Source organism: Lissotriton helveticus, chromosome 8, assembly GCF_964261635.1.
Source record: "Lissotriton helveticus chromosome 8, aLisHel1.1, whole genome shotgun sequence".
Taxonomy (NCBI): Eukaryota; Metazoa; Chordata; class Amphibia; order Caudata; family Salamandridae; genus Lissotriton; species Lissotriton helveticus.
In genome coordinates this window covers 1,564,226,325-1,564,242,282 of record NC_136069.1, presented here as the reverse complement: position 1 = coordinate 1,564,242,282, position 15,958 = coordinate 1,564,226,325, and the positions used below count along the sequence as shown (strand labels likewise).

Here is a 15,958-nt window from a genome sequence, read left to right as displayed (position 1 = left end):
AAACACACCATCCAATGGCTCCTGCCCCCAGGAACCTTGACCAACTGGACTACCCTCACCTCTGACGACACCTTCAGGATCATGGAGAGCATCCACTTCGAAGCCCCCTTGGATCCCAACAGAGCCAGCACCTCCATCACACCTGAACTCTGCTGCACCATCAACTGCTCCATGAAGTCTGCAACTTTCCTCGAAGACTGGAAGCACGCAGAGATCAACCCCCAACCTTCTGCTGACCCAAAGAAACTCGAGAACTACAGACCCATCTCTCTACTCCCCTTCCCAGCCAAAGTAATCGAGAGAGTGATCAAAGCCCAAGCTTCTGAGGTTATTGAAACAATCAACATGCTGGACCTCTCCCAATCGGACTTCAGAAGCAACCACAGCACAGAGACTGCTCTCCTCGCCAGTACAGATGACATCTGCACCCTGTCAAGACTTTGCTCACCTGAACATCCAGCACTTTCTGTTGGGAAGTTGAAGACAGTTCGAACCCACCCCTGAACCCCTTGTCCCTACTGCACTGAAAATAAACAGTGCGCAAAACAAGAAGCCCAAGGGAAGGGGGAAGTGGATAACATAATAAAAGAGAGATAAACACAGCTCCTCTTGTAACGTCTGCCAAAGTGGATGCAATCGGGCTGTACAACCTATCAATGATATAGAAGCAAAAAGAAAACATATATTACTTGATTCTTCTTGGTCTCTAGTTCGCAGTAAAGTGATACTACATGAATAATTTAATACCTCTCTAATCTGGTCTTTCTGTTCACCGGAATGATTTGGCTTGATAAACTATGGTTTTCTGTTCCTTAAAACAAAACAAACATCTTATTAATCAGGGGTACATATGCATCCAGGAATGGAAATATGAAACAAACCTAAATATTACTCACTCAGAATAACCGTATTTCAATTATCCATATATTCCTACACAAACTGTGTTTCAATGATGACTCTCTCACTGTGAGCCTTTATTTATAAAACGAGCAGTTCTTGCTTAAAGAAAGCATGTAATGTTTTCAGTGTCTCTGTCACTGAGTCTTTCAAAACAATGTTCATCAATATTGCAGAAAGTTATTCAGGAAACCAAACAAGGGGTTGTTGATAACACAAAGTATTTGTCTTGAATAAAAAGTTTTTCTACGTTTCAGCGCTTTGTTTTTAAGTCTGTTACTCTCCGTTTGAGATCTTTTATGTAGAGATAACTGTGCACTTACTTGTGTTTCTGGTAAGAACTTAGCACGCTAATCTTACTGTTGTTTTCTTTGTTGTTGTAGGGCGGATCGAAATACAGGGGGACCGGGAGTCAGGAATTCCGGAAACGCCGAGGAACCATCCGGGGACGGACCAAGCGCTGAAGCAAGACTCGGAAGAGCGATGCGGAGAAGCAGGAACAACGCGGGATCTTCAGGTAAGTGGGTTCCGATGAGCACAAGCAATTGGAGAATCATTACGGAGCTTTTTATAGGCAAGGACGGGTGGGGCTCAAGGACGGGTCGGGCTCACCTGCGCTGCATGTTGTTACTGGAGAAACAGTTTGAAAACGTGCAGCGCTAATTTACATACTCCCAAGGATTAGCGCTATGCTCCGTGTGCAATAGGAGTCTGTAACGCCTTGGGGGTGAAACAAGCCTTGATAAACCCAAGACCAAATAAACATGAAATCAAGAAATACAAGCACAAAAATCAAATAAAAGTTAAACCATGGATTCAAGCACAAAAGATACTGCAGCATATAATGCTTCACTATAGGTTCATGCCATCTTATAGTTTGTTCTAATGTAAGGATAGGTGACAAGCTCTCTGCATGGAACAAACCCCTATTTCTAATGTAAGGATTGGAGACAAGCTCTCTGCATGGAACAAACCCTTGCAGTCGCCCCCCTCAAAGGCCCCCTAATCGGACGAGGCTTGCCAGGATTTCTCATATAAAACAACCTAAGTAAGCGTGGAGCATGCACAAAGGATGCTGGCTCCCATGAGTTTTCTTTTTCATCATAACCCTTCCAGGCTACCAAGTAAAGCAAACATCCATGAATTCTTTTTGCATCCAAAATACTTTGCACTTCATATTCAAGGTGTCCTGCAATGGGGATGGGTGGAGGTGGAGTCTCTGCTCGGGTATGAGGGTTATAGGGTTTAAGCAAAGACACATGGAATGTAGGATGTACCGTATATTCATCAGGGAGGTCTAGCTGTACAGTGACTGGATTCAATACTGCAGTTACACAAAAGGGCCCAATGAATTGTGGTTGTAACTTTCGAGACCCTTCTATATTCAGGTTTTTTGTAGAGAGCCACACCTTATCTCCAATTTTATAGAGTGGTGCCTCTGTTCTATGTTTATCTGCTTGTTTTTTCATACAATCTTTGTAAACATTCAAGTGTTGTGTAGCTTTTTCTTTTATGTCTAATAAACTAGTTAACCTTTCTGTTACTGTTCGGAGAAGAGAGTCATCCACAACTACAGGTAAAGCCCTTGGGTGATAGCCCTGCATAAAATAAAACGGAGTACAGTGTGTTGCTGTATGCACTGAAATATTATACACAAACTCTGTAAGCAGTAAAGCTTCAACCCATAGTATACTCTGTCAATAAACATCGTAATGTTTGAAGCAATGTCTGATTTAAGCGTTCTGTTTGTCCATCTGTTTCCGGATGGAAAGCAGAGGACAAAGCTACCTCTACTTTTAACTTTTCACATAGTTTTTTCCAAAACTTAGAATTGAATTGACTGCCTCTGTCAGAAACTATTTTACTGGGCAGTCCATGTAACCACACAATTTGTTGTAAAAAGATATCTGCAAATTCTACCGCCATAGGCAGTTTTGTTAAAGGGACAAAATGCGCCATTTTGGACCAATAGTCTAGTATAACTAATACAGTGGTGTATTTTTTACTAGGAGGTAAATTCACAATGAAGTCAACACTCAATGTATGCCAAGGAATCTTTGGGGTAGACATTGGAACCAATAACCCAGCTGGCGCCCTGTGAGATGTTTTCTGGCGAGCACATGTGGGACAGGAATCAACATAAACGTTAACATCGTTACTCATGGTAGACCACCAAGACTGTTTACGTACATTTTCTAAAGTTTTAACCCAACCAGGATGTCCTGCCAAAACAGAAGTATGATTCCAAGCAATAACCTGCGTTTGTAACCCAGTAGTAGGTACATAAAGCAGAGTCATGATACAATAAACCATGTTGTATAGTGTTTAACGGATTTTTCAGCCACTCTTGTGGAAGAACCTGCAGGTGTGCCTCATATATTTCATTCATAAAATCCTGTCGATGTATAGGTGCTAATATGTTTTGCGGAGCTATGATAGGGTCCCCTATCTTTTCGTGTTTTGATTCAACTGTATGACCATATCTGGATAATACATCTGATTGGATCTGTTGTGTACCTGGCCTATACGTGATGACAAAGTCGAAGGTACTAAAAAAGTTTAACCAGCACATCTGACGTGGTGTTAATGCTGTAATGGAACTGAAGAACTGTACATTTTTATGGTCACTAAAAATAGTGACAGGAAACTTTGCTCCCATTAAATGTGGTGTCTCCACTCAGAAACGGCAGCTTTAATGGCCAACAGTTCTCGCTCAGCTACAGTGTAATTCTGTTCTGTGGGCAATAATTTTTTGGAGTAAAAGGCGACTAGGTGTAACTGACCATCCACTGAGTCCCGTTGTGAAAGGACTCCTCCACCTTGACCAGTCACAACATGGTTTCCGGAAGTTCCACAGCACCGAGTCGGCTATCGCGGTGGTCGTAAATAACATTCGTGCGAAAGTCGACCAGGGCCAGACCACTTTACTGGTCCTGCTCGACTTAACAGCAGCATTTGACACCCTGTCTCCCTCTATCTTAACAGCTCATCTTAGGGAGATAGGAGTGGAGGGCCCAGCGCTGAGCCTTTTGACCTCCTTCCTCAATCAGAGGGAGCAGAAGGTCAAGCTGGGAGAGTTCCTATCCCATGCTACACCTGTGCAATGTGGGGTCCCGCAGGGGTCGGCCCTGAGCCCCACACTTTTTAACACCTATGTGGCCCCACTTGCCAGGTTGGTAAGATCTTATGGGATGGAGGTGGTGTCATACGCCGATGACACCCAAATCATGGTGTCTCTCTCCAACTCGGTGAGTACCTCTGCTTTCAGATTCAGGAACTGCATGGAAGCAGTCTCACAGTGGATGATCCTGAACTCACTGAAGCTGAACGGATAGAAAACCGAGGTCCTGATCTTCGGCGGAGACCAGATCATCTGGTCTAGCGACTGGTGGCCCCAATCTCTTGGAGCCTGTCCACTGCCCACGAAATCAGCTCAAAATCTGGGCGCTATGATTGACACCTCGCTTGCTATGGTCCAGCAGGTGAACAGAACGGTCTCCAGGTGCTGGGGTGTTATCAGGACCTTGAGAAAAATCACACACTATCTCTCTTACCAAGCCCGCAAACAGATCATGGTTGCCTTAGTCACCTCTCGGCTGGACTACTGCAACGCGCTGTGGTTCCGTGGATTCTGGACCCACGTCATAAACATCATCGTAGCATGACGATTTTGGTACCAGCTGACCGAAAATGACGAGTATACTATATACGAGTATTTTCGGCGTCTTTGAGTGACGAGATCACCATGAAATCAGGGATTCCGTTCTGAACCCTCGGGTTCCATTTTGTGCACAGCAGCTATTTTGTGGTTGCCCTCACATAGGCCGATGACTAAGGCCAAGTGAGTCTTAAGGACACGTACACCTTCAGCTGACTTCTGTGTGACCTGGGCAAGCTGACTCCACTGCCCGAAGCCAAACCTGTTCGACCAGTTCCTTTCCCAGTAGCTGATCAAGATTAAGCATCAAGGCACAGGACACCATAAACCTTTATTGCATAAAACTATGTCTTATCTTACTCACACCTGTCTCTGCTCCTTTCTTTATGGCCTGTTTACGAAGGGGATGTGCCCGTTTTTATTATGGGTTTGTGCAGCTTGTGTAAGAAGGAATGTTGGGTTTTTTACATGCTTGCAAAAGCTAGGACTGCCCCTTACTTTTGTACTGAGTCATGTAGCGCTAAAACATATAAAAGGCCTCTGTCCTCTGTATTCCTCAGACTACCTCATTCAGTTGCTACGGCTTCTGTGTGACGTGGCCTCACTTATTAAATTTAATAAAGATGTCTTTTCATATTTTCAGCTTCTGTGCCAAGTTCTTTGTTATATTAGTAAGTATTCCCTGAGAACAAAAATCTCAGTACTTCAAATGGCGCAGCCAACGCGGGGCTCATCAGAGAAGTGGCTTTCTGTGGGAGTGACCGTGTCAGGAGACTGAAATCTACTGAGGAGGACAGAACAGGATTCTACTAAGAAGGTACTCTGTGCACAGGGATTCTGGAGATTCTTTGATTCTGCAGCCCAGTATATTTCTGATCTTCCTGATTTTGATCCTCCACATGATGTCACTCCTGACTGAGAACCTTTTTGGCGTGAGTATTCTAAAAAGACCGTTAGGTCATGTAGAACTTGACAGTTAGAATTTGGATAACCTTTTTGATTAGTAAAAGTAATTAAGTATAAGTGGGTCGCTCCCAGTTCTTTGGTTCTTTGATTTTGATTGGTTCTTAGTTTGTTTGGTCCTTAGTTTTATTTTAATATTGCAATTTTCAAAAACCGAGGGTCTTGTATATTTACGAGTGTATCGATAGAGATAGCCCCTTGAAGTTTGAAGCTAGATTAGTGGGCTATAAGATGCCTGATCTGAGAAAATTTGGAGCTTTGTGTTGGCCAACTTTGTATACGTTTGGATTAGCCGGCTTCCCCTAAAGGGAATATCTAAATAGGTTTAGATTTAAAAACATATTTCTTCCTTGGTGATTTTGTATCCCCAAGGAATTAAAATATGACATAATACAAAACAAGGATCCTTGTTCTGTGCAATTTTATGAATGGAGATATGAGAACGATTTTTGGTGTTCTGCCACCAAAGCTAATGAATTAAGTGTATTGTGGCTTCGTGCACATACAGCAGTCTGTTGGGCTGTGTTTTTTGCAGTCTTTTGGAACCCTATTGAGATGTGTTTCTTGTAAATATGACTTACAGCTAGTATTTACAAATGGTTTGGTTCGGGTACAGTCTGTGGGCTGTCCTTTGTTTTCGTCCTGAGTGTTGATTTGTGGGTTCAATGTGTGTTTCAATGTCTATGTGGTTTTTCTCATTAGTGTAACTTCAGTGCGATGGCGCAATTTATGAAACAATAGCTACAGCACTGTATTGTGTGTCCTGAGTGTTTGAATCCTTTCTCTTTATGTCTGCAATGAGCTCAATGTGTGTTTGTAGGTTTATTGATGTTTTCAGTCTGTTAAGTAAAATGTCAGATTAATTAATATTAAGTAGAAATTAAATAACACTCCAGCAATTTACTATGTCACATGCTAAAATCGCTATGTGTTGCTATTTAATTTACAGACTAAGCAAAAACGCATATGCGCAAACTGTTAAATGCTTAAAATAGATAAGTTAAAATTCACATTCACTAGGAATATGAAGGGCCTCAAAAATAATTGTGTGTTTTGTAGCAAAACGAATTTGTAGCATTTTTTTACTTACATGCATTGTAGTACATGTAAAAGGCAAACACTTCAGCTAAAGTGAATTTGTGCTAGACTTAAATGCATCTTATTGCACACGCATTTTAAAACTTGAAATGTCTGTTTTCAGTAAGACTGAAAGCATGCTCAGGTTTCAGCACTGTGCAGGGCCCTTCCTGCCGTTAAGGCAGCAGGTGTTTTTCGAAGGCCATGAATAGCATCGGAATGTTTATTTTAGCCCAGGACTTAGCCGTTAGTTAATCACAGTTGGCCTTTTTCATTTCAGAATAGTGTTTTAGAGGGTTACAAAAATAAGGTTCATCACTTTGTATCACTGGAAGACATTCCAATTGTGGTTTTCCTCTCTTTAAGCATTTTTTTCAAAGTATATTTTTGGTTCTGTTGCTAAATACTGATTGTCCTTTAAAAAATGGCGCGAAAAATGTCATGTTTTAAATTAGGCTTTTGTGCTTAGGCACATAAATGAATGCATCTAAAAATGATAGGCAAGGGATGCAGCTTACCTTTATATGTGGAATTATCATAAAAACAGAATATTGGTTTCATTGAACGAAAAATTATTAATTATGGAAAAATTATTTGAGAAAAAAATAAGTGTTTTTTTAAATCGTTTTTTGATATTTATAAAGCTTAATACTCATAATATGACCTCCTAGCATTAAAATTTGATTTAAGTTATGTGTTACTGTATAATTAGGTAATTTGCATGTTGGTTTTCACTTGGCGCAGGCGTAAAAACTCATTTTTCAAAGGAATTAGATGTGATATGCTTAATGTCCAATCTTTGCAATCTGTAAAGCACATTCTGAGGATGATTAATAAGTAATATAATTGTAGGATTTTTATTTTTAAGTGCCCCAAAGATAAAAGTCAAAATTGAATTAAATTTATTTTTAACACAGCATTCTTGTCATTTACAATATCTTTAAAGTGCTTTAAGCTTCAGTAAATGCATACATTTAGGTATAATACAAATTTGCAGGTTGTCCCCATTTGGGTTTACTTTTAAATGGCGCAGTGAGATCCAATCAAATTTGCTGAAATGAGTACCATTGCAACAAGCATTTGTTCTAAAAACTGGTATGTGTGAATCATTCACAGTAAATGTAGTAGGCCTTCTGTCTTTGTCAGCCTCAGAATGAACAGAAACTGTGGGCTAGGAGAACAGGCTACTCAAGTTGCGCTAAGATGCTATCTTCAGTTTTCCTGTAAACAATGGAGGAGGCTGTCATGTTGACATTTGTGACCTTTTAAAATCGAGCCTTGTCTCTGTGAAATACAGAATAAACTTGCTAAACGGGCCCCTGAAAGGTGGAATTTCTGGTTTCTCCATAAGAACATCAATAAAATTAAAGAACTTAATTCCAAAGGGAAATATAAAAAAAGGTTTCTTTAAAAGTCCCAACATCATGACATTTGTATTTCTGCTCTAAAAAATAATGTCTGCTAGTCGCTTTTATTTGACAGAAAACGAAGTGTTGCATTACGTGTTAGACAAAAAAATAAGATGCAGCCTTTTACTAAAATTTTGAAGCCTACATGAATAAGTAAGAACGATTTGCCAATTAAGAATTATTTTTTATCGTGGAGACAGTGGCACAAGGCTAACATGCAGTGTCAGTGAAAGGATTTTACTTTTGGAAAGTTAAAAAGGCTTCATGTTGCAAAGTGACTGACAAGATGGTAACAGTTAAGTAATAGAAATTTATTTTTGTGTTTCTTAATGTGTATCATGTTTTCTCTTCTGATTAAAAGTTATAATTGATATTCGTTTGTTATCAGAAATGTCTCTCTTTTGTGTGCTGTGTATTTTTTTTCTTTTCGCTTCTGCTCATAGATCATTCATGGATTGCTCTGGGGGATTTTAAGCCTAACAAGACACGTGAGTTTGGTTGGTTGAAATGAGATTTCTTTTTGCGCAACTCTTTTGGAAAGAAATGTCCATGCGTTTTTCATGTTTGTGTATTTGGTTCTATCATGAATTGTTCTTGCTGGTTCTGTGTGCCTCTCAGTTGTATTTGACAGCAGATACCCACTAATTGGTGATATACCGTCAAAAAGGAGGGTAAGGATAAGAAACCTGACACGGTATTATGCGTCACCGCTCATTTATATATGCTATTGTTTTACAGCGAGTATATCTGATGGCTTGACGTCCGTTTTGTGAGTTTTTGCATGTTTTATGTTTTATGTTGCTGCTAAAGAAATTATTACAAGTTCACCTGTGTTGTTGTGAGGGGACATGTATGACGATACGTGTCGCTGTACAACAGTTGGGTAAAATTTTCGCTGATACTAAAATTCACAGATATGATTTTTTTTCATATTGTGAACCAGACAGACAACACTTCACCAGTGTATGTCAAATTTGGCTAGAAGTATTGAAGAAAAATAAACAGCAAATTGCGTCTTCTGTAGTCACAATACTGCCCTTTCCTGTAAGGAACAGGCATCCCTAAATTTATATATCCTGATTGGACGCAAGGATAAATTATAGATCTGTGACTCTTGTACATGGTGACCTAATTTCTATATTACATTAGTCAGTTTTATTCTGCTTCCTAAGTAGTACATGGCTTTGTACCATAAAAGAAACCAGGTTTCATTTTTCCCTGAAGAAGGAACTGTAACATTAGCTGAGATTACCGTATATGGTGTAGCGGCCAGCGGTAGAGTTAAATTTGTAAACTATTGTGTTGTATCACCCATACTCTTGGTATTGTGTCACATGCCTGACTATCACCCAAGCACATCATGCCTAGTTATTGGGGATTTTAGCTGTGTCCTAGTCCCATTTCTCTTTTCCGTATTCCTTTCACCAGTCAGTTTTTTTTAAATTATTAGTGTATTGTTCAGGTTCACACTTTCAGATTGGAGTAATGTACCATGGACCCCCATTTTATGTATAATTCCCTGTTGCATAACTAGACTGGTTTCTAAGAATTTTCTTTAGGCCTATTCTGATGTTTTTCCAGTCTGACTGATTAACTGACTCAATACTATAATAAGATAAGCTTTCCACCTCAATAGGAGACTCCTTACGTTTTTTTGAACATGACAAATTCAATGCCTATTCTAATTTGGTTTTTAGTTCCTTTTTACTGCTTTAATTTTTGATGGACCAGATGTATTTTACATAATGGAAATACCAGGACTCTCTAGTTCTTGTCTTTTGTTTCCACATCTTGATCATTAGCTTTTGCATTGCATAGTCCACCTGATGCACGATTATTAAAGGAAGGTATCTATATGTCCCTGATAATATGTATGTGATCTCTCTTTTGAGATGTTCTAGATGAGGAATTTAGGAACACCTATATGTAATCATTGAGATAAAATGTGTTTACCCCATTAGACGATGCCACTATGTGTGAGGACATCCATTCAGATAAAATTCCCATGTCGCTACCTACCCTTAGATGGTGAAGGATATGCTCTCACACGGAAACCCAATTGAAGAGCCTAGAGGCACTGTTTTGCCTATTGCCTTTGTTTTTGTATTGCCTTTGAGAATGACAGCGTATTTCAATGCAGAATTGTCCTATGGCGTGTGGCCACTCCTTTGAAGATCGCAGGCCACCTGTTTGCAGTCCCCTTGTTATACAATGAACTGTTTAAAGCATCGCACTTGCTTCATCAGAAGGGGTTCAACATCAGAAAAGAAGGAGGAGCTGGTTTTGCCACAGAACCAGAATTTCAGTGCAAAAGAGCGCCTGTCATATGCTGGTTAACCTCTGACAGTGTGCAGTCCCTTGAGCCCCTTGGCCTGAGTTTTGGCCACGCAACCCCTTTTTCCTTTGCTTCAACGGAAGTGCAGTGCACCGGAGGATCCAATAGTGGTAAAAGGCACTCCATTCTGGTTCCATGAAAGAGCAGCCTGAGAACGAAAATCTCAGTACTTCAGCGCTCTACTCGGGCATCAATAAGGGCCTGATTCAACGCTTGCAGATTGTCCAAAACGCGGCAGCTAGGTTTGTCCTTGCCACCCCCAGCCTGTCCTCTGCCACTTCGGCTAGGAAAAACCTGCACGGGCTTCCGATCCAGACCAGGATCACTTTTAAGATCCTGTGCCTTGTTTACGGGGCCCTGTTTGGCGAAGGCTCGGAAGGTATTAGATCTCTGCTGGTTCCATATGTCCCCAGCAGAAACTTGCGCTCTTCCAGCAAGAGTCTCCTGTCCGTCCCTCGGGTGCGTACAGTCAGGTGGGGAGGAAGGGCCTTTTCTTCCCTGGCCCCTAAACTCTGGAACACCCTCCCCCCTGAACTGAAGTCACAACCCTCCGTCATGCTTTTTAGGAAAGCATTAAAAACGCGGCTTTTTGCCGAGGCATATCTTTAATACAGCACCTGGCTCCTATACTTTTTGTATTTCTGATAGGCGCCTTGATGCCCGTTGGGCTAAGTCGCGCATTATAAGATGGCTTACATTCATTCATTCAAGCGCCACCTGTGAAGCACTGGCTTCTACATAAAATGGTCGATCTGGATCTGGGTGTTTAAGGATGGGTGCTGAGGTGAATTTCTGCTTCAGCAGCTGAAAGGCTTGTGAGGCCTGAGCATCCCATATAAAACATTGTCCTTTCTGAAGCAACTTAGTATTTGGGGCCATGATGTCTGCAAAATGAGAAATGAATCGCCTGTAAAAGTTGGCAAACCCTAAACATTTCTGTACATCTTTTAAGGAAGTAGGCTCTGGCCAATCAGTGATTGCACTTACTTTTTTAGTATCCATAGTGATGCCTTGCGGTGATAAACAGTAACCTAAAAAATCAACAGTGGTTGCATAAAAAACAAATTTTTCCAGTTTAGCAAACAGGCGGTGTTCTTGTAGTTTGGATAAGACTGCTCTTACATGTTGTGTATGTTCCTCTGGTCCCTTGGAGTAAATGAGGATATTTTCGATGTACACAATGACACAAACGTCCAAGAATTTGTTCAAAACTTCATTTATAAAGAATTGGAATGCTGCGGGTGCATTACACAACCTGAAGGGAATCACAGTGTACTCGAACAAACCAAATTTGGTTTTAAATGCTGTTTTCCACTTGTCATTTTCTTTAATGCGCACCAAATGGTACGCACCTCGCAGGTCTAATTTGGTATAGATAGTAGAATGCCGCAATTGATCCAGGAGAACTGGAATTAAAGGGAGCGGATATTTATTCTTGATAGTGGCTTTATTGAGCCCCCTATAATCGATGCAGGCGCAAAGAGAACCATTCAGTTTCGGTATAAAAAAAAGGGGAGAGGACACTGGAGATGTAGAGTTTCGAATGAACCAGGATAATAATAGCCTAGGTCATCTAAATATGTTCTTAGATAAGCAGTTTCTTTCCCAGTTAAAACGTACACTCTGCTATTAGGCAGAGGAGCCCCAGGGATCAAGTCAATACGACAGTCAAATGACCGGTGTGGAGGTAAAACACTCGCTTTCACTGGATCAAAGACGTCTTTATAGTCCAGATAATCAGATGGAATAACACGTTTTTCTAATGTAACGGTATTGACACAATGTAGCACGGACAGGTGGTCGTGACCTGCTTCTAAATAACAACTGGATCTACAAAAAGAAGAATCCAGTGTAACAGTGCGAGACACCCAATCAATTTTTGGGTTGTGAGTAACTAGCCAAGGCACTCCCAAAATCAAACCAAAGTTGGGTGTATCAATCAGGTCAAAACTGAGTTCCTCTGTGTGTCCACTCTGGCATACCATAGTAATGGGACCAGTTTTTCTTGTTATGAGGCCGGAAGTTGAGTCTGATCCATCCACCGCACAGATGGACTCTGGATGTGTTTTTGAACAGTTGGCAAACCTAATTGCTTAGCCAAGGTATTGTCAACAAAGTTACCAGTGGCTCCTGAATCCAAGAGCACAGGAAGAGTATATCTAACTTGAGTACTCACAATTAAAATTATGTGAATCAAAAAATGTTTCGGAATATGTGGCACAGTAAATGCTGCTGAGAGAGAGGTCGACAAATATCTGTCTCCCGAACAAGTGACCTCTTCCCTTGTCGGGCTTAATCGTTTTCCGGCTCAGTAGAACCAGCGACAGATAATAGGTTAACTTTTCTTCTGGTTTTAGGTTTCGCAGGACGTTCCCTGGCAAAATGACCGGCCTTACCATAATACAAACAGAATTGGAGTTTTCTCCGTCTCTCCTTTTCTTCTGCAGACAAAGGACCTCTGAGCGTTCCAATCTGCATTGGCTCAGGTTCTGGGAGCTTGCTTTCTACCTCTTTCTTTTCATGTTTTATAAAGGTTAACCTAGGTTCCATCTTTGATTTATCACCTTTTCTTTCTCCTAAGCGGTGGTTTAACAACCACCAAATCCACAAACTCGGAATAATCATCTGGCAAATCTACAATATGAGCTAAAGCGTCTTTCAAGTCATCTCTCAAACCTTTGTAGAAGAGAGAAACACGTTTCTCCTCTGGCCACTGAGTCTCAGTCAGCAACCGATTGAAATTGGTTAGATAGGTCAACAAGCCTTTGTTCCCTTGTTTCAAATTTGGCACTTCGTTATCACTGGCCTGCATGTATGTGTGTTTTGCAAACAACCTAGTCATGGTTCTCTTAAAAAGGTTCCAATTATGATGCATTGGGTCGTCTCTATGCACATAGGGAATGGACCAATTAGCCACTGTTCCTCCCAAATATGAAAGAACAAAAGCCACCTTGGTAGCATCATTGGGGAAGTGTTGAGGTTTACAAACAAAGTGCAACTGACATTGATTGAGGAACACATGAAATCTGCTACTATCTCCATGAAATCGTTCAGGGGCTGCTAAGCGCACTGCATTTGGAACATTGACCGTGACCTCTACCGGAGAGGCAGAGAAAGCGGTTGTTTTTTGTCTAGCACCTGTCTCCAAGGAATCTTTTGAAGAGAAGTGTGAGCCCCAAAAAGTTTCCCTGGGTTTAACTCGTACTAAATCCTGTTTTAACTTTGCATTTTCTAACTTTAATTGCTCTATTTCAACTGGCATTTGCTGTAAAAGCGTTGTTACGGATTCATTTCGAGCCAAATTCTCATCCAAGGCCTGTGCCATCTCAGCTGTATCTATGACTATTGGATCTTTCCCTGCATTCATCTTTCCAACAGAAATTGAGGTGTAAAGGCTTGTGCTTCTGTCAAGACTTTGCTCACCTGAACATCCAGTGTTTTCTGTTGGGAAGTTGAAGTCAGTTCGAACCCACCCCTGAACTCCTTGTCCCTACTGCACTGAAAATAAACAGTGCGCAAAAACAAGAAGCCCAAGGGAAGGGGGAATAATAAAAGAGATAAACACAGCTCCTCTTGTAACGTCTGCCAAAGGTGGATGCAATCGGGCTGTACAACCTATCAATGATATAGAAACAAAAAGAAAAACATATATTACTTGATTCTTCTTGGTTTCTAGTTCTCAGTAGAGTGATACTACATGAATAATTAAATACCTCTCTAATCTGTTCTTTCTGTTCACCAGAATGATTTGGCTTGATAAACTATGGTTTTCTGTTCCTTAAAACAAAACAAACATCTTATTAATCAGGGGTACATATGCATCAAGGAATGGAAATATAAAACAAACCCAAAAATTACTCACTAAGAATAACCGTATTTCAATTATCTATATATTCCTACACAAACTGTGTTTCAATGATGACTCTCTCACTGTGAGCCTTTATTTATAAAACGAGCAGTTCTTGCTTAACCCCTTCCATGCTGCCGCGATTATGCTCCTGTGCTGAAGATTTCAGCGCTGGTGCGGTCATGACGGCCCCCTGCCGTCATCAGCACACGAGCACTGTAGTGCATGACGGCTGGGGGCCGTCATCAGCATGCAAGGGGTTAAAGAAAGCATGTAATGTTTTCAGTGTCTCTGTCACCGAGTCTTTCAAAACAACAAACAATGTTCATCAATATTGCAGAAAGTTATTCAGGCAACCAAATAAGGGGTTGTTGATAACACAAAGTATTTGTCTTGAATAAAAAGGTTTTCTAGGTTTCAGCGCTTTGTTTTTAAGTCTGTTACTCTCCGTTTGAGATCCTTTACGTAGAGATAACTGTGCACTTACTTGTATTTCTGGTAAGAACTTAGCGCGCTAATCTTACTGTTGTTTTCTTTGTTGTTGTAGGGCGGATCGAAATACAGGGGGACCGGGAGTCAGGAATTCCGGAAACGCAGAGGAACCATCCGGGGACGGACCAAGCGCTGAAGCAAGACTCTGAACAGCGATGCGGAGAAGCAGGAACAACGCGGGATCTTCAGGTAAGTGGGTTCCGATGAGCACAAGCAATTGGAGATTCTTTACGGAGTTTTTATAGGCAAGGACAGGTGGGGCTCAAGGACGGGTGGGGCTCACCTGCGCTGCACGTTACTGGAGAAACAGTTTGAAAACGTGCAGCGCTAATTTACATACTGCCAAGGAGTAGCGCTATGCGCTGTGTGCAATAGGAGTCTGTAACGCCTTGGGGGTGAAACAAGCCTTGATAAACCCAAGACCAAATAAACATGAAATCAAGAAATACAAGCACAAAAAGCGAATAAAAGTTAAACCATGAATTCAAGCACAAAAGATACTGCAGCATATAAGGCTTCACAATATGTTCATGCCATCTTATAGTTTGTTCTAATGTAAGGATTGGGGACAAGCTCTCTGCATGGAACAAACCCTTATTTCTAATGTAAGGATTGGAGACAAGCTCTCTGCATGGAACAAACCCTTACAACCCTCCTGAACCGAGGCGAGACTGAAGCCATCATTCTCATGGACCTTTTGGATGCTTTCAACACCGTCTCCCAGCACACCCTCTGTGCAAGACTCCACAGAGCTGGCATCCGCAACCGGCCCTAGAAAGGATCTAGTTCTTCCTCACCGGCCAAACGCAGATAGTCAGACTACCACCGTTCAAATCTTAACCCACTGAAATCAGCTGTGGAGGGCTTCAAGAATCCTCCCTCTTCAACATCTACATGGCCCCATTGCAGCCATTGTCAGAAGCCATGGAATCAACATGGTCTCCTACGCCAACGACACCCAGCTTTATTCTCTCCCTCACAGATGAACCTACAGCTGTCAAGAACAAATTCAATGACGGGAAGAAAGGCAGTCGCCACCTGGATGAAGGACAGCTGTGTCAAGCTTAACTCAGGCAAGATAGAAGTCCTCAACCTGGGCTCCTATCTCTCCTACTGGACAGGCACTTGGATGCCCGCAGAGTTTGAAATTCCCCCTAACACCCACGGAGCACACACAAAATCTCGGCATCATCGTAGACTTCTTGCTTTCAACGAACCGACAATTTACCGCTGTCTCATTCTCCTGCTTCCACAGGCTCTGCCTCCTTCATAAGATCTTC

General features: G+C 41.5%; 1 long non-coding RNA gene across 1 annotated transcript in view; it reads right to left on the bottom strand.

The window, feature by feature from the left end:
- Window positions 1–564: 564 nt before the first annotated feature.
- The window catches only part of LOC144772058 (uncharacterized), a 37,855-nt gene continuing 22,461 nt past the window's right edge, over window positions 565–15,958 (bottom strand). The window contains exons 2-3 of the long non-coding RNA XR_013599624.1: window positions 748–811; window positions 565–650 (exon numbers count right to left, since the gene is read on the bottom strand). This is a non-coding gene — a long non-coding RNA (uncharacterized LOC144772058). The remainder of the gene's footprint in view (window positions 651–747; window positions 812–15,958) is intronic.